The following is a 26318-nucleotide window of genomic DNA, read 5'->3' on the forward strand; positions in this document are numbered from 1 at the left end:
TATTCATGTTAAACTGCGGCATGGTATCTCAGTGGGCTAGCACTATAAATCGGCATCAGTCCGGACTAGTACAAGCAGCCACACACACACACGTGCATGCATGTCGCTATATAAGTGCAATAATCTTGGACGCGACGTTAAACCCAATTTCACCTCACCTCCTCTGACATTCCTTATGACGTCACTTCCGGTTATCGATACCTACTGACATTGCCACTGCTTCTAAGGTTCTTCTTGACATACTTCCTGTAATATTATATGAATCCATTTTCAGGCAACGTCATTAAGACCTTACCTCCTTTCAGGTATATTATAGATATGTAATCATTTTCTATATGACTTCATATGACATCCTATTAGTTTTCTACCATGATATTGATGAATGCTTCATTCTGATTGGTTAAAAAAAGGTTTCCTTTTAGCTACGGAAACCCCTTTCATATATATTAAACCTTTTCACACAAAAAAAGTGTGTATGAATACATTGATAGCCTACATATTGATTCATAAAAAAATGGCTGCAGATCGATCACCACCCCCATATGATCTGTAAAACAGATCTATATTTCACCTGTTAAACGCTGGGCCTCAAATACAAGTCTGGTCTTGTAATACACGCCGAGTCAACGGCTCACGCAAAATTAACAGACGGCCTAGCGTCTAATAGAGGAAGTACGGTAGTTTGATATCTGGTGTTTTTGATGTTCTTGACTGCAACCCTGACTATTACGTTGATGACATTACAAGACTTAACGACGGCACATCTTTTCCATACAAATGAAATGTTTATGAAACTGTTAGGGACATTCCATGGCTACCAGATTCAGAAAAGGCTATTTTCCTCATTGAAAAATCTGACAATGACAGTAAAATATAACATTATAAAACATGTTTGAAGAATCTTTATTTTTGACAACCTTTTTGTGATCGATATTCATTGCCATCTCCATCTACCGTAAGGATTTGGCGGAGAGAATTTAAAAGTCCATCAGAAAACACTCCTAGATTCTTTGGCTCCCTTCGAAAGGCGAAAACAATGTCCTGACATTACTGAAGTCAAAGCACACTTGATCATAGCAACTTATCAAACTTGATGAGATTCCATTCAGAACAATCACAATAAAGAAAATCATACACGAACGACTGTTTCTGGGCCACAACTGTTACAATATATTTCTTTCACACGCTTGTGTTGAATCCATGAAAATTTAAAACTGACAAGTCAAATCATGCAGAATCATGACTTCTCTCTGTGATTTCCAAGAAATGACTTGGTGAGTCCAAACAGTGCAGAGTGGGTTGGTAGAAATTAAAACATCTGTCTTTGGACTAAGTTTGGAGGGTTATGAGTCAACTTCTTTTTGAACAAGAGTGCTCTGAGAGCACAACATCTCCCACATGAATTTTTTTAACGAGTTTATATTTTCTTTGTATTTTATGAAATAACAACAGTAGATGGCACTACATTTGAAACAAATTGTGCATTTTGTCTGAATGCTAATGCCATAAGGATGTAGCTCACCCACAAAAGCCTTATACAAGGAAACTAACTATAGTTATAGTTAGATATTGTGATATTCTCTGGAAACCGGAGGGGGAGTAGATTTAATGAAGCTCCGTAAAACAGGGGCAGTAACTCTGTCAAAATTTGTCGAAATGAAATGGGACTGCGATATGCGTATCATCAACATGTTGACATCTTGTGTGTAGAGTGTCAGGGATATTCTTTAAAAGCTGGAGCAGGAGTTGATTTCACAAGCTTAGTACCCTCTCTCACAATTAGGCAAATGAAGCTTGTAAAGCAGGGGCAGTAACTCTGTCAAAATTTGTCGAAATAAAACAGGACTGCGTTATGCGTATCATCAACATGTCCACATATTGTGTGTAGAGTTTCAGGGATATTCTCTGTAAACTGTAGGAGGAGTTGATTTCACAAGCTTAGTACCCTCTGTGGGACGGACAGACGGACGGATGGACGGACAGACAATCTCATTAAAATCAAATCTTAGTTCTCGCTACCGCTAAACAAAGATATGAGGACATCCCATTACGGGTCACATCAGACCGACCTTGCGCGAACTTTGACCGACCAATGGAATGACCAATCAGAAGGCAGCTTTCTCGTGCTTTACGGCACAAATTTCAAATTGGCGACAAAGCTTCAAAACATATTTTGACAAATTCTCGATTACAAATTTAAAACGTGAACAAAAAAAACATTCTTGAATGGCTAATAGATGGTCTAGATTGTAAGGATTCAGCCGTTAAACCCGTAACTATCGTTTGGAATACCCCATGTTAAAGTTTTCGAGATTGCATGATTAGAAATCACATTCCGACTGTCACTTTCATAATCTGGTAAGCGACGCACTGATTGGTCGGATGAAAGGTCGTTCTGACGTGATCCCTAATGGGATGTCTTCAGATCTTTGTTTAGCAGTAGCGAGAACTAAGGTCTGATTTTAATGAGGTGGACAGACAGACAGACAGACGGACGGACTGCGCCACAACATAATCCCCCTTCAGCCATTCTGGTCCGGCGGGGGATAAAAACTATGTGTTTTGAACACTTATTTTGAACTACTCAAGACTATGGCTTTTTTAATCTTGAACTTTAGTAATATTTGTTACATATATAACCTGTGACCACTTTACGGAATGTCCTAAGATTGTGGACCTTTGTACCCTGGAATCTTGTGAGCCAGATCATGAAGAAATCATGATGTGGAGTATCCCAAATCAATGTTATCCACTTGAATATCTCTGGATGAAGGGACCATTCCATGGGCACAATCTTTTTTCACTTTCCCGGAATGAGACATGTTTTGTTCCTGCAACTCACTGAGTCTGCCAAGGCATATAAACGAGTAACCTCCTTCAACAAAAGTTAAGACCTTGTGCCCTATTGATGCTGTATGTTGGCCACTACATGAGCAACTGAATGAGGAATATGACGTTCATCTTGATCTGCAACTTGCTTTGATAGGTGAACAGGAGATCAGCGATGTAGCTGTGTAGCCTTACAAGATTTTCATTAGCGAACCAGATGATGGGTGAGATAATCCTGGTGAATAACCAAGGGGCAATGGAGATGCTGAAGGGAATTGATATATTTTATCCTTCGACTGCAAATCTTAAGTAGTGCAGGTAATTTAGATGGATGGCAACGTGAAGATAGCGTCTTGTAGATCTATGCTCCCAATCCAAACTCCTTGTCTGAGAGACTTTCTTAATTTTCTGACGGATTCCATCTAAAATATTGGTGGTTTTATCAAATATTTCTTGCTAAGTACCTTTAAGTCTATGATCTTGAGTATTTCTGAAGAGTTTTTCTTTGGTACTAGGAAGACTGGAGAGTAAAAACCTTTGCTGGTGTCTGATTCTGTTAGCGCTGTGATAGCCCTCTTTTTTAAAAGCTTGTGAATGGCTGCTTCTAACTTTGCTCCTCTTAGAAGGAACAAAGGTCTTACAGAATGACTGATGAGACTTGGTCTTTTTTGGAAATGCAACTTCTAGCCTTTCACCTTGGCAACAAAGAGAACCACGACCCGAGGAATCTTGTCTTCTCTTGGGAGAGCTATGATGGGCTTGAGGTTGGGCGGGCGTTTCTGTATCTTGCTGGCTAAACTGTTGAGTTCTGGAACTTCTATGTTGTAGATCGGGCAATCTCGTCTATGACAAAGTGTAATCTTCCATAAAACATAGTCGGGGCTATGATGGTCTGGGACAGCATACTCCTGCTAAGAGGTTCTGGGATCGGCCGACGTATTTGTTGAACCAAATATTGTTGTTGCATCAGTAGCATCTGTGCAGACATCCAAATCTGAGTAGCCTAGAGGTCCTCATGCATGATCCATGGAGCTGTGGATAAACCCGACGTGTTCCATGTTCATGTCAACAGTGGTGTCCCAGGGCAACTCCACTTGCGGGTAGGATGATGTGTCTGATACCCGTGGTGACCCAGTTAATGTAGGCATTAATATTCAGGGCCAGTTTGTTGACCTGATCCAGATCCTTGAACCTGGCTGAGTCCACACTCATCTTGGATGAAGGCCTCTTAACCAATTACTGGTAGTCATCGTCAATAACAGGCCAACAAGGAAGAGGGGAATCATACATATAAGCACTCCTGCTGATAGGCGGGAGACTGAGTCTAATATAGCCTGCTCCGGAAACATTTTTGTGGATGGGTTTATCTTGTTGATGACATCATCTGTATAGGAAGGGTAAGGCAGACTATGAAACGTATCTGACTTCATCTTAGGTTCCTCGTTACCTGCTCGATCCATTCTGGGCTTAGAGATGGACTCCTCCTTGGAGGGTTGTTGGGCAGGCATGAGATGATATAGTTCCTGAATAATGTCTCTGACTGAGTGAGGGCCCTGGGCAGAATCAGAAATAATGATGCACATTGCCAAAAATCTAGTAAGGCGGTTTGATGACCAAACACAAACATAAAAAATGTGGAAAATAAATGATACAAACAGAAGAAGTTACAAGTAGAGGCAAGGAATATGAAACTAATGGCCTCATGCCAATGACTGGAAACCAGATTGGCAGGAAAGCAAATATTGTGGGAAAAACAGTTCCACGAGTAGGACTGAACATATGCTTGAAAAAATCCCAAATATAGTTGAAAATGAGTATGGCATATATTGTGAAAATAAAACACCAAGTAAATGAATTTAACCCAATTCAAGGACCAAAGTGTTTTCACCACAGCAAAACATGCAGAGAAAATGCTTACCATGTGCATTTTCTCATAAACTAAGCCGGAAATAATCAGTAGTACACACGCTTTCACCCAATCTACCGGTGATCCAGTTAAAAATTAATCAATGATACAACTTCAAAGATTTGATGCAATGGTTGGAAGAAATTGTATCTGAAATTCTTATTTTATCAGGAATAATATACCAGTACGCCAATATCATGTTATTTTAGTTGCAGTGCTCTGTTTACATAGGTATCATGCCACATTACCCTTTTTTTCAATAATATTCCGACATACACTTATGTTTGTTGGCACTGCTCCTATCTCGATCCAACATGTAATTGTGTACTTCTAAAATCACTCATGATTCCACTTTGTTCTAAATTATTCAAATATAAACAAGACAATAGCAACAGATACAAACTAATTGATTAATTTTAGGTAACAGCATACCTGACTTGTCTCAGTTATTAAGGCTGAATTATAAATATCAAATAAGTTGAAATGTCTAAATACGTAGCTGGACATTATACTAAATTACTTCTGATTTTTATTTGATATATAGCAAACAATTAACAAACACGGCTAATGAAACATATATAGTTTTCTGATGTAACTAACCAAATCAAACAAACAAATCAAGTCTAATAGACTCAAACATTAGAAAACTATATGGTCTTGAATATACTTCCTCATCTGTGCTGACAGGCTGCATTCAGTTTCCAAAGTACAGTTGCTACAAAGTGCCATGGTTGATGCCACTTCCCTTGTCCCATGCAAGTTGAAAGCCAATGAAGGCAGTAACCACCCTTAGGTGTGAGCTTGAAGTATCACCGAGCGCAACCAAAAGAACTCTGTGGTTCTGGATACCTCCATGGTCGAAGCTGTCAGCAAGGGGACAAAGAAACACTTACGTGATCGTATCAGATCTTTTGATGTTTGAAGGTAGATCTTGAGAGCTCTAACTGGGCAGAGTGAAAAGTGTTCCCGATCTTCTTGGCCTAATATTGAAGACAGTGTAGGGATGATAAATAATCTGTACCGCAGTCCTGGGAGTTGATTCTTTGCTACTAAGTCCCATCTGAGGCCCAGGAACACTGTACCATGGCACTTCCTCTCAAAACGAACCCTGTTGATGTCTAGCTTCCCTTCGCAATTATCCTCTGGCAATCAGGATTAATGAAGATACACCAAACACAGAGATGGAATTTCTCTGGCGACAGATGTAGCTGGTTAGAATGTGCCTGAAGTAGTAGAATATTCCATAGTGGAAGATGATGATGCCTTTGATTGGCGATGTTTGTGAGCATGGTGTGCGATCTAAAGCAGAAGAACTGGAAATAAATATTTCAAACCCTAACCTGTAAAACACACACACACCCCTTAATTTAGAATTCCATTCAAATGTACATGATCATTGGTCATAATGAAAGTATATCATTCCAAATTTTTTATTTAAATTTTTTAATTAAAGACCTCAGTCTGAGGTGGTTTCAGGTTTGTGCAAAATAAATTAAATAATGTTTATGTCATGAATATTAACATACATCAAAGGGCATAACCTAAAACAGCCGTTAGTAGTCCATATGCCAATTCACAGTGAAATATTTATTTATCAAATTATGTAAATATTATTTGTTAAGTCCAGTGATGAATAAAACTGGTGTTGGACATTGGTAATTTTACACTATGCACTTGATGTCTTGTTCTGTCATGCGCAGGAGTGAATTTATGCGGTACAACTACCATAAGATGAAGGAAGCAGCATCCTGCACACAGCAACGTCAAGTCAGAAGTGGCCAAAATGCAAGACAAATACACTGAATTATGGAAGCGATCACCAATTGATTCCTACATTATGAAAGACACTGACCATAAATGAAGTGTAATGTTATTTTGAGGGAAGAAATAAAAAAGTGTTACACCTTGCCAGCAAAATAATTGTTATAACACTGTAGACTGTGATTGATAGCATGGGCAAGATTACTTGTGATGAAGTATAGTGATTTTTTTATTAATATTTCTGGTTGTGAGGCTCAAACAATCCAAGTAAAAACATTTGCAAGAAGTCAAAAACATTAATACATTCAACTTATCAATCATTCAGTGAACGTTGATGAACGCAATTTAGTAAAAGAATAATGACTTGATTCTAAGATAGAAAAAATTGCACAAATTTCACATATATTTGTCTATTTCAAATATTCTGCCAATAAAGCCAAGTTAAACAAATGCGGTAACTGACATTTTATATTTTCCACTATCCATTTAGACCAATCTGTTTTAAGATTACTGGTTCAAGAATAATGTTTATTTGCTATTGTCCTATGAATCAGTGTATTTGCAAGCTGAACACTTATACAGCTGCTGCTAAAACAAGGCATGTTGATATTTCAACAAAGAATTAATTTCATAAAGCAATAACTGCTATGCCATTGGTAAAGTTAATTTTCATTTTGACCCATAAACTGAAAAGCTATTATCATACATTCAATGTGTATTGTTATGATATTATATTCAATGTCAATTCAGTGTCATGGCTGATACCAGAAATATTAAAAAATATTACTTTTGTGTGGCATTACTCACACTTTAAAAAACAATGTCCCAAAACAAAGTTTCCAGCTTCTAAACTTCATTCTCCAAACACCCCTTGCATCACCATGGCGACAACCCAGTCAGTCAGGTCTTGCACCGGAATCTTGTTCAGCTTGCCACACATGCGCTGATCACCTGACACTCTCCCCCTCATCATTCTCTTTCTTGGAGCTGAAAGGCTGTGCAATTGTGATATGGAGATAGATGGGCAAGCATAGTTCTTGTGAGTTAGGATAAGTATTATAAATATACAATTTACACATTTTTAAACTTATCCTATCTCACTGTTTGCATTTATCCCACGCTCTTACGAGGTAGGCCTCATTTGCTTGGCATATCATTTTATGCTTTTTGAAGCTATCAATCAAACCGCCTTTTGAACTTGCGAAGACATGATGAGGAAAGGATCGACAATATCCATAAGTGGATCTTCAAAAAAATACTGGTACTGCTAGGGCTGGGACTAGTCCAAATTTACTACCCGGGTACCCACCCCCCCTATTACCTGACCCTACCCAGGTACCCGCTGTAGGTCTCAAGAGGTAGGTACAAACTGTCCGATTGGGAAAAGTTTGACCGCAGCTCTGGTAAAATGTGTTTAGATACATGTATGAAATGATCTGGTGTATACACTGAAGTTTTATTTTTATTCACACATATAAAAGTCAGAAGTAATGGGCGTTGTAGTCAGGAAGAACTGCGAACATTAGTGACTTGTCGTTTAAACATAGATTTTTAGCTACTTTTTGTCATTAAACAATATATAACGTGACTAACCATAGGTCCAGGTAGTCCTGTGGGTACCCAGGTCCTACTCAGTACCCATCCGACCCGAGTACCCGAGTTACCCGTCCCAGCCCTAGGTACTTCACATGCTCAAGGCAGAGGTAAACAGGTATGGGTTTGGGATACCACCTAAATGGCAGCACCTTACGGCGACTCCAGAGTGGAAGGCTAATGTCTTTACAGATGAGTTTGAAGTTTGAAGCCTCGATCTGGGTACCCCGATTAGGCGACACTTTTTTTATTTCTTGGTTACAGATTTCTATCTCATTTCAAAAGTGAGATAGGTCAAATAAAAAAAAAAAGGGAAAAAAAAGCCTCTCGGATATTTATTACTTGACTTTTGTCCTAAAAGGTTAGGTAGGTATGAAAAATATATTCTGGAGTAACAAAAGTAAAACAACTCAATTTTTCAATAACATTTTATCCCTGGCACTCAGCTTTTGCACAAAAGGCAATATAACAATATTCATGTCAAGGGTGGAAATGCATGAAATACACCACTTTTTTGACAGCATGGACGACGATTAACTCTTTCAACACCAGCCAACCAGAAGATTACTGCTGTGACACCGAGTTCCCAGAGACTCTGATAGATGAAGCCAACATTTATCAAGGAAATTATCTGCTTGTAAAATATCTTTGCTACATGTTTGGCTACACACCATTTGAAAGTTCTAATTAATCCTATTGTTTATAAATATGGAAGTTATGTATATCACATCATTTAAATAATTCATTTACAACTTCATTAAGTTCATTTTAAATTAAAATAATGTAAGCTAACACATTCATAAGGACCAAAGAAGCGTAAATTCAATGACTTTCGGCAAATATAAGATTTCATAAAATCCACTTACTTTCTTTTATATTTTCATTGTTTACGTAATCGGAAAATTATTTTAAAAAGAAATACAAATAATATCTGTCATCACCCATTTCCCGATAATTGTGTCTGTCCGCTCACCAACATGAGGAAATACCTCCGTTTTCGAAGCTTCGTATGAATAATACTTATGTCGAAGGCTGTCATGTCAGTATCCATTAAAAAACTTATATTGTTTCACCGATTTAATGATAATACAGAAATAACATTCTGTGGAGTCTTTTCGTAGCTGTAACATGCCATTTTATCAGATAAAAATTGGTTTCTGCTAACGTTTTCTTGCCAAAATCTGCTACAAGGTTCGTGATTGGTCAAATTTAAGCACGTGACCTAAGGCAGCCAATCAAATTACAGCAACGATACTGTCTTCATGTTTGATAATTTTCAGATTTTTACGAAAGGTTTTGGTTAAATCATGTTATTCTGTACGTTTTAAGCAGGAAATCGCGATCTATATTAAAAATATGGAACTTCATGGATGTGTAGTGGATATTGCTCCATTGAAATTGCATCACAATACTTTGCAGACCATTGTGACGTCATTGGTAACCATGAAATCACAATCAAATGACAACACTAATGGTTCTGCAACTGAAGCTGTTAGCAGTACTTTTTACACTTAAGATACTGCTTTTTACTGTCTACAAACTGAAAAGGTTGGAAGAATGATGTTGGATGATAGATAAAATCTCATCCTCGGTCTTTTGGTATGAAATGTATCAACACTTGTTGATAAAAGTGGAAAAACTCCCTGGCAAGGGTCAAGAGTTTTTCCACTTTCATCAACCTGACTAGAAATATTTGATATCAAAAGACACTCGGGTGAGATTCTCTATTTCTAATGAGTATATATTGAACCACAAAAAAACCATCACCATGGATAGATATATATTTTTGTCCAAACACTATAAACAAACTTTGAGACATATTAAAAAGATGAAACTTGGCAAGGTTGAAATTAAAATTGTCAAATGTTCTTAACGTGAAACACAACATTAGTCTCTGAGAAAATGGCATCACATGTCAGTATCTCGTGTGTCCCCGATGTGCATTGATGACTGCCGTGCAACGTCGATACATGGAATGGATGAGGCGGTTGATGAAGGCCATAGGCACTTGAGCCCACACTCTGAGGAACGCCTGACGCAGTTCAGCTGCAGTTGTCGGCCTTGGTCGGATGTCATTCAGCCGTCTTTGAAACTCATCCCACAGGAGCTCAATGAGATTTAAATCGGGACTGAGGGCAGGCCACTGCATGGTTCTGATGCCATTCTACTGGAGGAAGTCTCTTGTTGCTCCCGCAGTGTGGGCATGGGCGTTATCATGCTGAAACTCGTGATTGGGGCGATGTGCCAAATGAGGTATGGCGTGTGGTCTCAGACTTGATCAATGTACCGAGCTGCTGTGACACCATTGCATCTCCCTGGACCGATGTTCTGGAAGACCACAGGGCCGACCCTCTCTGCAAGACCAATTCCACCCCACACCATGATGCTCGGACCACCCCATGAGTCTCTCTCAACAACACAAGCATACAAATAACGTTTCCCACTGCGTCGACAGACTCTCTCTCTGCCATCTGTTGTTGAGATACAGTAACGGCTCTCGTCTGACAAGAGGACTCTTCTCCACTGCTGGTGGCGCCAATGCTGGTGCTGTTTTGCCCACTGAAGACGGTCCTGGCGATGACATGGTGTCAGAATGGGGCCTTGGTGTGGCCTGTGACAGTGGAGGTGTCTGCTCATCAATCGTCGACGCACAGTGTCCACACTAATGTGTCACTGGGGTTTCCCCCTGGTCTGTTGAGCAGTTTCCGCAGCAGTAACAAAGTGATCTTGAAGTTGATGTAGCAAAATCTGATGATCCTGACGTCGGGTGGTGACCATTAGTCTTCCGCTATGTGGTCGGTCATCTGTAGTGTTGGTGGTTTGGTACTGTTGCTGGAGCCTTATATGGTCCTTACGTGGACTTGAAATGCATTGGCTACTTGTCAGGCGGTTTGTCCAAGGGCTTGGTGTCACTGATTTCTTGTCAATCTTGGCATGTGGTAGCAATTCAATAACGAATGAATGTTATCCGATCTGGGTGGATTTTTATAGGGCAAGAAATAGGGGAACACATGTGCATTTCAATTTGCACGGAACTCATGTGCATCGGGTTACAATGGCCTTTGCTGTGATGCTTTTGGGCGATCAGTTTTATTGTCATCTGCATTTTTTTTTTATCATCAAATTTCAATTTTCTGGACAAGGTAATATTAAATATTAGAAACTTTGACAAAAATTACCCAGATATTTAAATGACAACCTTTCATGCTATGTTACTTGGGGTGACGTTTCTTTTGCGGTTCAGTATATTTTGGCATTAAACATTGTGTCCGTGCTGAGAAATCGAGGCGATGAAAGCCGAGATGTGATTTGACTTACATTACACGTGATCTCAAGAAAAGATTGAAATAATAACTAAGATGTCAGTTTGACAACTTTAAGATATATTGTTGTTGATTTTATTTATAATTTTGTATAATATATTAAAAGATTTGCTTGAAAAGTCTTTATTTTCCTGATTGACATGTTTGATGAGGACCTGTTGTCGAAGTGTATGTCCGAGAATTTTATTTTCAAAAACACTGCAGGAAATAGTGAATAATTTTATAATCTTTTGATAAAAACTGATACATTGAAATGGAACATGTATTTCAGACATTGCGAAATGTGACAGATTCAATAAATGAATGATGTGACTGGTAGGTTATAAAAATTATGTAATATGTAATATCATATAAAATTTACGTATATAATGAACTCTCTACAGATACAGCGAACTGATATCTGATCACCGACAAGCCCATCTATCACTAATTTTTTACGTGTATAGCGAACTGAGAAATCTCACTCAGTATCAAGCGTCACTGACAATTGGCTCTACGCAATCAGCAGCGAATCAATACAATCAGCGGTGACGGATCAACCTTGTGTTAATCTTACCTGTACATGTAATCTTGTCTGTAAAACAAACATTAAACATATAAATTTTACGAGCTGCCAATAAACAAGACGTAGAGGATACCCTCTTCAAATGGTTTCAAGCCGTGAGAAGCGAAAACATTCCGTATAACACTGCAATTACGTTTATTGTGTTTTGTCTTATCCAAGATGGCGGACGTTTCCAAGCGAAAACGTGTATAACGAACAACGGATATAACGAACTGATTTCTCTGGTCCCTTGTAGTTCGTTATATCCGTGTTCTACTGTAGAAAGAGCGGTGCATCTGTAAACCAAGTAAATAATAAATGTTGCCTAAGTACAATAATAAACAAAGGAGTGGCTCTCAATTATTTATTCATGTTATACACAACTCGATATACTCGACAGAGTAAGTGATACTTGCATCTTTACCTGCCTTGACGGGTTGTCATTAATTGTTGAGCCAGGACTAGCGAACCAAAGGGATGAAGTCCTTGGACATCAGTTAGGTAGTGGGAGGCGAAGACTGTATCAGATTTCCAGAAACATCCTTCCATGATAGCGTTGAGGAAGCAGTTCGTATGCATTGCCATCGTGGAAGCGACAGCTCTCTTCTCGTGAGGATTTGATGTCTGAGGTGGAGGCAATCCCGCAAAGTTGCAGGCACGGAGGATGGTAGATCACAACCAAAAGGAGAATGCTTTACGGGAGACCTCTGAGGTAACCACCTGTGAGATGGGAATGAACAACCTCTTCCAGGATCATCGAAATGTTAATGACGCCTTCAGGTAGATGCGTATAGCGAGATGTCCTCGCAATCCTCGGGATGTAGAATAGAGGCCGAAGACGGGATGGTATCGTGTTTACCTGGCAGTTGGTTCTTCGCGATGAAGTCCCATCGCAGACCCGAATGGACCTTTCCATGGATGTGTCTCTTGAATCGACTCCTGTTGACATCCAAGGCTTGTATGTATCCATTTATCTTGCTGACCCTCGCAGCAGTAGCCAAAGCTAAAGGAATGTTCTGAGATCTGCTCGAATTCCTTCGCTTCCAGAGGCTCGTATTCAGCTGATCTCAAGTGTCAAAGGATAACGCATAAATCCCATTTGGGCGGAAGAAATCTGGACGACTGGTCAGCGAGTTTATAGGAGCGTAGAAGAGCTTGAAGTTCAGGGACAAAAGCGATCTTCACGCCCATTGTAGTAGCGATACTAGATATGTGGATAACGTTGAGTCCTTTAGTTTCCTGGTGGAGTGAAGATGCTGAAGATATTCCGCAACTTGCTGTGGGGAAGCCGTAGTAGGAGAGGTGGCTTTCCATTTATGGTCGAACAAAGTTTTGGTCGAAGTACGATGAGCCTCAGTGATGGTCTTCGCTACTCGCCTAGATTACCCTTTTGCAACTAAGGACTTCTGGAGATGAGTCAGGTGCATATAGATGTAGGGTGTCCAGCGATGGATGTAGTAGGCTGGAGTGAGGTTGAAGGAAAAAGTCTCTTCACAAGGGAAGTGGATATGGCTTCCCTTTGCGAGGCCTACCAACAAGGTGAACCAGCGGTGAGCTGTCCAGTAAGGCACAATCAAAATCAGGCGTAGCTGAGTCGTGGTAACCACCTTCCGAATCAAACATGGTAGAAGCGCTGTTGGTGGAAAGGTAGAGTTTCTCTCACAATATGACCAAAGCGTCGTACTCCCATGCCTCTTGATCCAGAATCGGGGAGACGAATCTGTGGAATTGTGTGTTGAACCTGGTGGTGAATAGGTCGATTTCTGGGCAAATCCCGTCAAAGATTTTCTGATGGAGACGCCATTCAGTTGAGGATGGTTGATCCGTACCGGACAAGGAGTCTGCTGTGATGGTGCTGACTCCCAGAATGTGTCGAGTTCGAGCGTTGATCTCCAAAGCATCGATCCGCTGAAAGAAGTCCATCGTCAGGGCCAGTAGGGCTGACTTGGTGGATACCATCTTGTTGATGTACTGACTGAGGGGTTGACGGACTCGATCATGAGGCGTGATCCCCGATGAAATTCTGCACAATCGGAGATCGCTAGAATGACCGCCTTGGATTCGAGATTGTTGATGTGGAGGGGCGATTCTGTTGCACCTGACACTCGTCGAGTGAGGATAAGGTCTCAGGAAACGCTGAATTGACTGTGGTTGTAGTATACCTCTCTAGGTAAGAGCTTATGCTGCCATCCAAAGACCGAGTAACTGCTGCCATTGTCGAAGATGTAAAGACTGTCTGAGTGCTAATGGCATGAGTCTTGGTATCTTCTTCCACCTTTCCGGAGGAATGAACATCTTTCCAAGATCAGTGTCGAAAAATATGTCTAAATATTATGTGGGATAGGTGGTACAATTACAATCCATGTACACAAGGAGCAGTGGATATAAATGTACCAAATTTGAATCTGAGAGAGTGTCGATGATAAAGGCCGGTGTGATGAGGACTATCAAAACGTCAGTATGTCACAACTGTCAAGACTCTGTCTTCTTGAGAAGTGAAGGGAAACATGCTGAGTTGCTGTTTTGTCTCGATTGTTATAACATGTAATGGTGTTTTCTCTTCAGTGAGCACCATAAGACGATCCATGCCTGGCAGGTGTGTGGAGCGGATCCTTGAAGATCCCAGTAGAATAAGTCTTCAGTATCTCCAGCTTGTCATAAGAGGTGACTATGCTTGTAAGAGGGATCGTGCAGTCCAACATGCTGACATTGTTGGAGCAGGTCATCATATCCCAAGATGTAGATTGATGCTCATGATGTCAATCACTGGATTGTCAAGTACAGATCGTGATCATATAGCAGGCATAGTATAGGCGTGGTGTGGAGCTTATCTGTAGCCATCTGCGATGTAGTCATGGTTGTTGCGTCACTGGGTAGTACAGTCGACTATTCGTTGCATAGCTGTAGTGCTGCCAATAAGGACTGTAAGAGAGATCCAATCTGTGAAGCCGTGAACGCAGTCTAATCTCTATAATCCCATGAAGTTGGTAAGAAGTTAGTTGCTGGAAGAGCTGTACTAGTAGAAGGGTGTCACAAGAGAGTTGAAAGGGAGGCAACATGACCGGGGAGTGCGACTTGTCGGGCTTTGCTGGCTTGGATGCTCATCAGTAGATGCGTTACATGAATGAGAGGCAGGTCAACATTGATCTTCCTGTCAATTCTCCTGACAATGTCAATGGGGAGGAGCAGGATAGCGATAGTAATCCCCATATCGATCAGGTATGGGGTAAGGATAGTATTGCATAGGCTTATATCGCTGATATGGAGATGGATGTCGATCCCAGTCGATGTCCTTGTCATATCCATAATGTCGTGATGAGTGTCGATTGGGATGAAAGTCCAAAGAACGCAATCGATGAAGAAGACGATGATGGTCGATAGAACGGGAACGGCCATGGTCATAATCATAGGATTGATCCATGGAGTCCATGAGTCATGACGACCTGTGGAGTCAGAATAGTTCTCATCACGACGATCTCCCTTCTCCTTGGAGGATTGCTTCAATGTCAAAGTCAGTTCTCGTGATGATCGATGTTGAGGAGAATGATCTGAATATCGACCCTTGGAGTATCAATCTTTAGAATGTCAACGCAACCAGCGACTTGAGGAAGCGTGTTCCTTTGAATGTCGACCCATGGAGGCTCGATCCTGAAAAAGACAGCTCGATGTCAATCTCTCCTGAGAATGTCGATCCTCAGAAAGTTGATCTGTATCTCAATGTCGATTGTCTGTTGTTGGTTAAGAATGCTCTCTGCTTTTTCAGTCCGGTAGGCAACGTCAAAATCGTACTTCTATTTGTAGACTGGGAGTCAGTGTCAGTGGATCGCTAGTGATAGTCAATCTTGAAAAAATGGCGGGAATCTCATCGTGCAAAAAGCTGTCTGAGACAGTATCCTCCTCGGCTGATAGGGATGTGATTGTGGCTGACGGTGGTTATTTGACCACTGACTTTATGGTTGGTTGGATGCTAGCCTTAGTCGTATGTTAGGGTTTCTTAGATGAGGAAGGTCCGTGTTCCGTGTCTCTCGACTTCCTTTTCTGACATTTACGTATATATATATATCCCGTAAATGCCTCGTCGTAAAGGTGAGAACATTCTTCACAAACTCGGTTCACTTGATGAAAATATGAGGCGACATTTCTTGCAGGCTGGAGGCTTCTGCTGATCCTTGCCCATCATGTTGCAAGTATTACGTTAAACTCCCGTCAAATTTTTAGAAAATAAAGGCCTAAATATTCTCTCTAAAATATAGCATGTCTCCACATGGAGGCGAAAAGAAAGAATATGATGAGGCACAGAGTGTCAGGTTATCAGCACATGTACGGCAAGCTGTAGAGATCCGGGTGCATGACCTGATTGACGGGGAGGGTCGCAAAGGGACGTGCATGAGCGTTTGAATGTCTCCAATAATTGCTGTGTTCAAACCTATCTTTCATATATGGACGGTGTGCCCTTATATCTATATTTTCTCCGTGCACAGTTTCTTTATGTGGCTAGTATATATACTCCTAAAATAACAACAATTTCTTACAAGCCTAAATCAAGATATAATTGATAAATTAATGATAAATTAAACAAATGCTAAATGGGGCTGTAATGATCAAGTCAATTCACATCATACAGATTACACATAAGTGATGTCACTTTTCAGAGATCGTTTAAAAAACATTGCAAGGAATTAGTCATCATTATATTTAGAAAATTAGATTAATAGTTTTTGTGTGAATAAAACCTGATTTTAAAGTGGACATTACATTATCATCATGATATTGGCACATATCTTTTTTTATTAACACAGGCACCCCAATAAATCTCTTTGCACAACATTATAACTTTCAAAAATTGAAAACAATTTACATTGCTAACATGCACATAATAGGCCTACTTATGACAATAGCTTTTAGCTATAGTCTCCCAGGGACCCAAAAAGATCATTCTGTGTCTTTACTTATCAGAGACCGCCTCCGTGGTCTAGTGGTATAGCGTCCGCCTTGAGAGCGGATGGTCCGGGGTTCTATCCCCGGCCGCGTCATACCAAAAGACGTTAAAAGGTGGTACTTGTTGTTACTCTGTCTGGCACTCGGCATTAAGGGGCTAAAACAAGGACTGGTCGGCTCGAAGTCAGTATAATGTGTCTGAGTGGGGTATTCATGTTAAACTGCGGCATGGTATCTCAGTGGGCTAGCACTATAAATCGGCATCATTCCGGACTAGTACAAGCAGCCACACAAACACACACACGTACATGCACGTCGCTATATAAGTGCAATAATCTTGGACCCGACGTTAAACCACATTTCACCTCACCTACTTATCAGAGCTGAACATTTAATATTAGAAAAGGTTCTGTATAGATATAATGGAAATTTGCCATAACATTGTATGATGCATAAACAGGGAGCATAAGTCAATTAACAATTGCAAATACCCTCTTTCTTTTTGACAATAAATAACAACTAATCAAATCAAACGAGTCACAGAATGACTGTTTCTGCTCATATTTCACCGCCATTATCACTGTATGTGTGATCATTAACCAATCAGTATTGACTTATCAAGACTGACAATTATACCAGCCTATCAGAAGTGGGCGAAAAGTGAAAACTTACGGTACCTCAATATTCATAAAGGGGTAGCGGCCAGTTTGACATCGATGATTGGATGCCTTGACAACACTGCAGCTGTTTTGACAAGCCAACACTTGCTATTCGTGTACCTAACACGAGTGTTTTAATGCCAGTGACATGACATGGTTTTCTAAGTTACACTAGTGTGTTCCGAATATGATTAACCAGGCTCTGTCCGACGTAACACTGCTATCGCCATAGCCGTGAAACATTGTTTGTCACCAGAAGTACTAAACAACATAAGGTCTTGCATAGTCCTGTGACCTACTTACAGGCCCTATTACATCATTGCCAGAATATACCAGAGGGTTAGTCAGGTTCTGGCTCTGGTGTACTCCCAATGCGGTTGACAGTAGAATAACATTCTAATGATTCCATTCCATAATAGTTGTTTCAAATCCTGAAGGTAAAAATGCAGCCTAACAAATTACCTCAAGAACACTTTAGACTTAAGGACAGGTTCAAAAACACAAATATGTGGTACCTTCACTGGAGTTATGGTTATATTTGTTATTATGAGTATAAATGACATTATAGATGTTTTATAAGCATCTTCTCTGGTTTTGTGACGTCATTTCTATCATACTTCAGGTTATGAAGTCACTTCCCGTTTTGGTATAATATTACGACATTTTTCTGGTTCTGACATCACTTCTGGTCATGTCTCCTTCCGATTGTGATGTCAACTGTAGCTTTAGGTGTCATTTACAGTTTTGTGACATCACTTCCGGCTATCTCTGGTCTATTACATCACTTCTGGTAACTTCCAATTATGGCGACACTTCGGAAGTGATGTTGCTGCAAGTTCTGACAACACAGGTCTTAATCTAATGTGATGTCATTTCAGTTAATCTGCTTTCTAAGTAGCCAGGACTGAGTTGTTAGAATAATCAAAACGTGTACTTGAGACTGCAGATTCCAGACCTTTTTATTCCATAGGAGGAAAACTATAGACTTATGATTGATTGCGCTGCCACTATGGGACCTAGGAGTATATCACTCCCAGGTCTAGTGAGGACTCAAGTAAAACTTGGTGAAGGTGTTGTGCAAGCTCCATTGACAGCTGGATACAAGTTGTTCTTTGAAAACTGTATTCCAAGATGCGATACTTGATGCCAAAGCTCTTATCTCATGGGCAGAGCAGGATGCGAGTCCAGGTGATGAGTCTTTCAGCTATTGTTGATTTTAGTCATCCCACTACCGTTGCATTAGTAATGTCTTTGTCCAAGAATGTCCTGCAGGAGATAAAGTGTTTCTTTCCAGGTCTCTATGAGGTTCTGGACACAGTAATCAGTCAAGGTGGTCCACTGACAGTACTAATGCAGGAATCACATAATGTCTATGATCCAGTGGTCCGAGAAAGTGGATTGATTCTTTGAACAGACTGTAATACTCCTGCAGTTATCGGCGTGCATCAGAGTTGAAAAATCTAGGGCAAAAATTTCAGACACACTGGTAGGCATGGGCAATAGCAAGTAAAATGGCTGTTGTTCTTGACATTTAAATTAAAGTGTTTTTGGCAAGAGGTTTAAATGGTTCTGTTAACAGTGCTGAAAGAACCAGTGAAAGATTACATTTCTGGAAGATTCTTGGAGCACAATCTTCCATGAGAAATGACCTCATTAGTCTATTGATAGTATGATGATTACTTATAGACAATCAAGATGTAGTACAGAGTGGAAGGCCGATATATATGATGATTAGAAAACACATTCCTAATGTCACTTTCAGGATCTGGTAAGCTACGCTCCTATTGGTTGGATGAAAGGTCGTTCTGACGTGACCCTGAATGGGATGTCCTCAGATCTTTGTTTAGCAATAGCGAGAACTAAGATCTGATTTTAATGAGACTGACATAGATTTCAAAGAGATCCAGATGTGGGTTGTCCCATTGTGACATTATCCAGTTGAATACTTCTTTTGTCACCATCTTCCCTTGGCTAGAATATCACAACATCAGTTGGATCAAGAAGATCTTGTTCTATTATAATCATTATCTGCCTTGATGCGGTGACAAAAAAACACTAGGTAGCAGATGGGTGAAGTTGATAATCAAAGCGTGACTCAGGTGAATAGCCAACATGCTACTGATATCCCTAACAGAAGAACTTGAAATTTGTACCTTTTCCCAATGACAGCAAAACATAACTTGAAATCTGTACCTTTTTCCGATGGCAGCAAAACATAGATATTTTCGGGATGATAGATGTATAGGTACATGGAGATATGCATCTTGCAGATCTAGACTGATGTGCCAAATCTCCAATTTTGAATCTTAAACGCAACTTCTGTATTGATTCCATCTGAAACTTGACGGTGTGAGAAAAAACTAGTTGAGGATCTTGAAGTCTATTATCATCCTCATATCAGGGCAGTTCTTCTTTGGCACAAGGAATGCTGGGAAGTAGAACCCTTTGCCGACATCTGTCTCTTGAAGTTCCCATATGGCCTTCTTTTCGCGAGGAGTCCAAATGGCTAGATCGGCTGCTGGTAACTCGGATTCTTCCAGATGGAATCATCTGCCTTCTGGCTGGGATACGAATAGAAAGCTTGTACCCCTTTGATAATGACGTTGAGGATCTGGCGTCTCTTCTAATCTGTCCACACCACTTATAGTTGGGTTGTTGACCTGATGACTCCACAGGTGGTTGCGTTTATGCTTTCTCCAATAGGCTTGAAAACAACTCTTCCTGGAAGGAATAAACTTTCTCCGACTGGGTTCTCTGGAGTCACTGTCACAGGTAGATTCTCTTGAGCGTTTGGCAGGGAACGAAAAACCATGGGCCTCAACTGCCAGGTTAATAGTGGATACCTGAAACCGTTCAGTAGTATCAAGCCTCACTTCTTCAATGACTTTATCACCAATCTCCTAGTATGATCTGAAACTGCTCTGGAGCATATCTGGTACAATACGAGTTGTTGTTGAATCCATAACAGTTGTGACAACGTCGAGACTTTTGTGGTTAAACAGTCCTGCTGCAATTAAACAATCATATTTTGTAGGTTATGGATTAGGCCTACCTGATCCATTATGATGGAGCATGGTCTGTCAGCTGTAACTTCTTCATAGGTATCTGGCAATGGTGACCTGACATGGCTGATTCAGGCCATAAACCTATTAACATAAGTTCTGATGTCCATGGAGCGTTTATGAGCATATGCCAAATGTTTAAATCTAGTTGAAGGTTGAACCTTGACGTTTCAGAGACTATTCATACAAAACTTGCGACTGGTGTGTAATGGGCACTCATGTGTCTGATACAGTTTCTTCTTCAGCGAAGGGTAAGGAGAGATGTAATGGTCATTATGTCTCAACTTCAATAAATTATCTGATGCATGGTCAATGATGTGAGCACAGCTTGGCCATGCGAGAGTACTCTACGGGATGGAACTGGGGCCTGAGATCCCATATGTGGCATCTGTGGGAAATCAAATTCCTTTAATTTTGATTGTATTACTGGCATAATATGATACAATTCTTTCTGATCCGGGATAGAAATATTGCAATGGACAGTAGTCAGATCCATCAAAAGTCTCTTCACCCCCTTCCGCTTCTGAGTACAAAGGTTAATCCCTGGGGGGGGTGACCAAGCCTGGAGCACGGTAGCTATATCATCATCATGTGTGTCCTCATCCCAAAGCAACCACGACTTTGGGATGATCAGGGCCCACGGAGTCCGAGACTTCAATCTGTATGTCATGGCTCCCTGGCGATAAGCTTGGTCCTGATTGTCGGCTCTATACGGGATGTGAGCAGGCTGTCCCCCCCCCACGAAAGGAAAACTCTAGGGGGGCCTGGGGGCATGCCCCCCAAGAAATGTTTTAAACATTCGATTGCATTTTAAGCAATTTTGTGCAGTTTGGACAATGTTCACACAATCTTCAATAATTACCTAGCATTTTTAGCAGTATGATAATCAATAAATCATGAAAATAACAAAAAGGTGGAAAAGGTGAGGTGAGGTGAAATTGGGTTTAACGTCGCGTCCAAGATCATTGCACTTATACAGCGCATGTGTGTGTGTGTGTGTGTGTGTGTGTGTGTGTGTGTGTGTGTGTGTGAGGCTGCTTGTACTGGACCGGACTGATGCTGATTTATAGTGCTAGCCCACTGAGATACCATGCCGCAGTTTAACATGAATACCCCACTCAGACACAGTATACTGACTCCGAGCCGACCAGGCCTTGTTTTAGCCCCTTAATGCCCAGCGCCAGACAGAGTAACAACAAGTACCATCTTTTAACGTCTTTTGGTATGATGCAGCCGGGGATCAAATCCCGGACCTTCCGCTCTCCCGGCGGACGCCCTACCACTAGATCAAGGAGGCGGTCAAAAGGTCAAAAAACATTTTATTAAATATTGAAATATTTAACTTCTTAGCTTATGTTGAAACATATCACAGAACTATTTTAAAACATTCACATTATGTCACACATGATTTAATGAATACTGTCATTCATTGCCTAATCAAATTTGTTTAGTAAGTGGTATATTTCAATATTCATTGACCAATGAAATTTGTTTAGCAAATATTGAAATATTTCACATCCTAGTTTATTATGAAACTTATCACAGAACACATGTGATGTACTTCATCATGTCATACATCACTAAATATTAATACTGTCATTCACTGTCTAATCATATCTGTGAGGCACAACTACAACTTTTTCTTGAGGCAACTGTCATGGAACAACATATCTGACTGCGAAAACGGTACTTAAATATGTGAATTAAATTCACATGGTCACTTGCAAACACAATTAAATTTAAAACGCCTCAAAACATGTTTACATTAGAAATTAGCCTCTAATTCAATTTACTCACCGACTGATTCGTAGGCGCAATAATCCTTATTGTGAAAACAACACATGCTTTGAAGTTTTAATTACCTTTACTCAAATTAACACATTGTCAAGCTGAAACTGAATCGGAAATATCAAGAGATCAGACTACAGGTCTATATATTTATTTTTGTTCATTAAGTAGGCTATAAATAGTAATTTTTATAGATATTTCCAATATTTCATGTTTATATCTCCCTTTTCTTCTGGCAGCCGACATCACAAGAATGTTTCTGTATACCGTGTCCCTGCTCAAGGAAAACATATATATATATATACAGTAATACTACAACATAACATCATGAAGCAGGTAAATAAAACATACACACTACTACACAAATAATTATCAAATTTAGAGGTGCCGTTTTCGCCCAAGAAATCGGTGACGTTTTGCCGAGGAGCACCAAGATTCAAACCGCGGGAAAAAAGCTGATGTCATTTCCGGTCGAAAACTAAAATCCGGACAAATCCGCGACGGTTGTCCGGAAACACGGTAATATTTTTCAGAGTATATTTTAAACCTTTGATTATATTTTTCCGCGGAAGATAATTTTTTCCGCGGACTACTGTTTTAAAAAACAGGATTTTCTGCGGAGATTTCACATCCCTGCTCTATGGCCGTTGTCGCGGTTGATCAGCTAACGCCAGCCGATCTTGAGTGCTTTTGAGACTTTTGTGGATCCGTTGGCTTCTGTGTAGAAGAACCCACACTGGATCCGTGCAGTGACTGTGATGATCTGGTAATGGACACTGACATAGCTCTTGTCGGGTCCATGCAGGTACATCTTGTAGATGGGAGAGGCTTATCCTGCAACAGAGGATTCTTCTTGGCTTGGTCTCTTTGCTGTTGTTTCAACTACTCCACCTCAGTAGATGAGGCCGCCCGAGAATCAAACAGTGATTCCATACCTGTCTTCTGTCTTAAGAACATCTGTTCTAGAATGATCTATAAATATGGCCATCGGCTATCATCTTGGCTGCCTCCTTCCACTTAGTCTTCTTGATGGAGTCTTGAAGGCCGTCTTTAATAGGGATGTGTATGACTCACAGTGAGTCTCTTCTATGTAGGAGGCGTCTATATATTTCCATCAAGGGATGAGAATCCCCTGAAATCATGAACTTCCAACATGATTCACAGGCTGGAGGAAAGATTGAGGATGCCATCTTGGACTCGCACAAACACTAAACACCACTAATACTTACTAAGCTAAAGAGCTGGATGCTCATTGGGTGTACAATTATCTTGACAACTAGTTGTGTGTAGTTGACAGTTAAGAGAATGTCTGAAGAGTCGTCAGAATTATGTTTCTGATATGCCTATGGGATGAAACTCACCACAGGAAATTGCAGGGCCTTAGACAACTGGGCCACTAGTTACAACAAGAAAACAATGTTTTATCACTGTCCCCCACCATGCGGCACTTTAGAATTTGAAGTATTTACTTCATTGCTGATTTTCTAAAATCATGCACTGCAAACAGCATAAAAAAAATTTAAAGCATGGAGAAAGGGAGGGAAACCCCTGAAAGTTACAAGGAAACACCACATAAACATTATTTGTAGAAAAAACAAAACATCAAAAGGCACCAGTTCACAATGTGTTTGATACATATGCAAAGTTTCATAATGAAATATTAAACGGTTTCTGAGTTATGCTTCAGAAACGAAGGCTACACATATTTGAGTCGAGTTTGTTGCCATAGAAACATAAAAAATAGACTTTTGGAAATACCAAAACACCAAAAGGCACCAGTTCAGCATGTGTTTGATACACATGCCAAGTTTGGTAATACAAATTTAAACAGTTTCTAAGTTATGCTCCAGAAACAAAACGTGACAGACAGAAGGACGGCACCCATTCCTATATCCTCCTCCTACTTTGTGGTGGGGGATAAAATAATAATATTATCCAAGACATACTATGTTATGCAAGGCCATATGAAACATTAAAACTTTACATGTTGTAGTGGATGACCCCAGTATTTGTGTGAATATACTCAACTCTGATCTTCATAAGATACATCATTGAGCAAACAACAGGTAAGTAGCATCCAATTAAGACAAAACTAAGGTGTTAAGTTAAAGCTTACCCACATTCCAACCTAACACTGCTTTATATATGAACCTGTTACAACAAAGTGATGTCTTACATCAAAAACAATATTCCAGAGTGATTGTTTCTGCCACAGGCACATCATTGACATAACAAGAGTAATCACAAGATGACATATCCTCCCCCAGTCTGGTGCAATTCAGAAATGGAGTTTGGCTGCTTTTACCCCAATTTGGGTTAAATGCCATTGGATACCTTCAGTTCAGTAAAGAAGTATATAATGATGTTCAGAATATTTCAAAATCCCCAATCATTTAAAAGCACCAGTTCACCTCTAGACTGATCTGTTCAGCAAAATTCATCAAGAAATATTCAACAGTTTTGCAGTTCTGCTCCGGAAATTGAGCATCACCCTCATTTTCATAAGTTTAGAAAAACAAAAAAATGAAATCAAAAGTGCCATTGTACAAGACATACCAGTACATTTTGCCACATTTTGCCGACTGAGCTACCACCCTGACACTACAACAAGCTGAATTGGGTGCAAACAATCTGTGATGCCACTTGAAGCACAGATCATCTTTGTTTGTTTGAGGAAATAGATAACCCTCGTCCACAATAGGGCACAGATCTCATAAAGAATATACATTTTATAAAATGAGAAATACCTACAGTGTCTTTTGTCTGGTCTTATCTACGGTCATATATGGTACATTAATACCAGCTTAACTATCATTACTAGTACCAAGACATTTATCAGCATTCCAGCCATATGCTTTACGAAAATGTAATGACTTCCAAGAAATCAGATGGAGATCTCTATTGTACCCTTATCAACTATTGTTGAATGAGATGCCTGATCCAATGTAAAACAAATCAACATGGGTATTTACCAAGGTATCAAATAATCATTATTTTTACCCAGGAGAAAAAAATTGCAAAGATAGATTTGGATACACTGAACTAAAATGCTGTCATGTATAACAGACATATTTCATCTGCTCCATCTTGGTTTTGATTATTAAGTTATTTGAGAAATGAACAAAACATATGGATTCAGTCTCTCAGTTCATATAGTACCCCAAAGAAAATGATTGATGAATGTCTGCTTGTTTGGTTGCATGTTCACTGTGCAACTCCAACTGCCATGTATCAGGGTGTTTTAATAGCATATTTTAATTCAATCTATTGCAGAAATAATACAGTGCAGTCTAGAATCATAGACTATAAGTCAAACTATCCAAGATTACAGCCTTACTTGCCATAAACCAGTTTTCACCATTTTTTAAATTTTTTGGAAATTATGAGCTTGCAATCAATTCAGTCTTTGGGAAACATTTAAATAAATGTCTTTTAAACAGCAAAGAAAAGGAATTAAACCAGTGGAAAAAGAACTTCTCCAATGTGTCAATGGAAACCATCCATCATGAGCAGCTACATGTCATAGGTTTGTGTCTTACTGGTTCCTACAAGGGTTGATTGATAAGTTCTGAGCCTCACGTAGAAGGAATTTTGTAATAGTGACATGTTATGTTGTGGACATAACTTGATGCCACAGAGATATATCCACAAAAACCAGAGACAATTCACCAAAATGTTTCACTTTGACAAGTCAGTAAAATAAGCAGAGCTCCGTGATTTTTGAAAAATGGACAAACTTGAGGAACGTGATCAAGTACTTGCAGAAAAAGAGCTTAACACCAAACCCCATGCATGAAGATTTGAGATATGAGCTCTACCAACACCAGGAATAAGGCTCCTTCTATTTGAATGCCCCTTCTGTTTGAATGCCCAGTGAATGCTTGCATCAGAAATATTTCAAAATGTTACCTCCGA

At 39.9% G+C, this 26318-nt stretch overlaps 1 protein-coding gene across 2 annotated transcripts in view; it reads right to left on the reverse strand.

Annotated features, from left to right (window-relative positions):
- The window catches only part of LOC139469180 (ubiquitin domain-containing protein UBFD1-like), a 280993-nt gene that overhangs the window by 252779 nt on the left and 1896 nt on the right, over positions 1 to 26318 (reverse strand). The window contains exon 1 of one of the 2 annotated variants that reach the window (XM_071251315.1): positions 7304 to 7431. The exons of the other annotated variant lie outside the window; for it this stretch is intronic. The gene's annotated coding sequence lies outside the window, so the exon portion shown is untranslated. Of the gene's footprint in view, positions 1 to 7303; positions 7432 to 26318 lie in introns of those variants that run through there. 2 annotated transcript variants of the gene reach the window in all.

This window comes from Haliotis cracherodii, unplaced genomic scaffold (genome assembly GCF_022045235.1).
Source record: "Haliotis cracherodii isolate W230 unplaced genomic scaffold, xgHalCrac1.p SCAF_2, whole genome shotgun sequence".
NCBI lineage: Eukaryota > Metazoa > Mollusca > Gastropoda > Lepetellida > Haliotidae > Haliotis > Haliotis cracherodii.